This window comes from Arachis duranensis, chromosome 10 (assembly GCF_000817695.3).
Source record: "Arachis duranensis cultivar V14167 chromosome 10, aradu.V14167.gnm2.J7QH, whole genome shotgun sequence".
NCBI lineage: Eukaryota > Viridiplantae > Streptophyta > Magnoliopsida > Fabales > Fabaceae > Arachis > Arachis duranensis.
The window spans coordinates 2,233,256-2,234,897 of NC_029781.3; positions in this window are offsets into that span (position 1 = coordinate 2,233,256).

Here is a 1,642-nt window from a genome sequence, read left to right on the forward strand (position 1 = left end):
TAATTATATCAATTGATATAGTTCTAATTCTCATTCAAGTGTAATAATTTTATTAGGAGATAATTGATGCACACAATAATAGTGACCTATTTAATTTGATATCAATTAGTGGATAACAATAATATAATAATAATAATAATAATAATAAAGTCTACACGGTACATGCATTATATTTTAAAAAAGTAAAATATATTTTAAAAAAATGAGGGTATCAATAATCAATTGTGATTAATATCAATATCAATAATTAATTCTTATTATTTTTGTACTACTAAAGGTTATATATAGTATTTTTTTTAATAGAATAAAAAAGGTTGTGATTCATAACATTTTCGTAAAGTTATATTGTATGGACACAAAATTAATTAGATAACAAATTAAATTTTAATTAATATATTTTATTTTCTGCTCATATTTTTTTATTAATTATTTTATTTTTTATAATTACAGTAAATATTGAATGTAAAAAATTCTTAAAATAATATTGATTGTTATCTATTTTATTTATTTAGAGTCATAATTAAATTTGATATAATTATAGTAAGTATCTAGAATTAATAATAACATGATACTATAATTTTAAGTTGTATAATATAATAAAAAAATGTAGTAATTTATGTATGCTTCCTATATAGCAATAATATTATATATATTTATATCTCCTCTTTTGGCTCTTTCCTAAACATATTGACATATAATTAATGTCGATAATATATATATTGAGTAAGTATCTCTATTAAATTAATCATAAAGGTTAATAAAATATAATGGCATAAATTTCATCTAATTATAGCAAGTATCTCCATTGAAAATATTTGCTAATTATTATCATGTATAATTAGTGTATATATATATAAATAAGGATTAATAGTGAATTGTTACAATTATTTATTATCTAGAAAATTCGTACCTCAAATATAGAACTTCTTCTGTTTATTATTTTTCGTACCTAAGAGATACTAACTACGATTCTATCAACAGTATTACCTATGGTGTAGATTATGTAATGAAAAAGTTTGAAAAATAAAGGCAAGAATTATAAGGTTATGGAAAGTCCCATCCAAATTTGACAATAACAAGATGACTTACATAGAAATGGTTCTCATGGATGAAAAGGTAAGTTGATTACCTTTCATGATTCTTTCAAGTGATGCTAGGTTCATTTTGTAAATATTTTTTGTTCATATTTTAAGTTTATTTGATAAGTAAACTCTTACTCGAATAACACTACTAGAAAATTAGTTATTACAGACGGATATTTCTGACGGATTTTATCCCACTGAAATACAGACGGAATTTCAGAGAGATTTTTTTGTCGGAAAATAAAAAAAATAGATTAGCATAAATTACAGACGGAAAAGAGAATCCGTCTATAATTCTGTCGAAAAAATTAATTTTTTTTCCGTAAAATGGTTACAGACGGATTTTCCCTCTGTAATTAAGTAAACAAGATACACGTTTTATTAAATTATTACAGACGGATTTTCCGTCTGTAATTTAAATTTTCCGTCAAAAAATATTCAATTAAACCTAAATGAAACACGAGCTTCTTTCATATCAAAAATCATCTTCTTCTTCTTCTCTCTGTAGCACGAGCTACTTCATTCTTCTCTCCGTGGCTGCTTCTTCCGCCGCTGCAGCT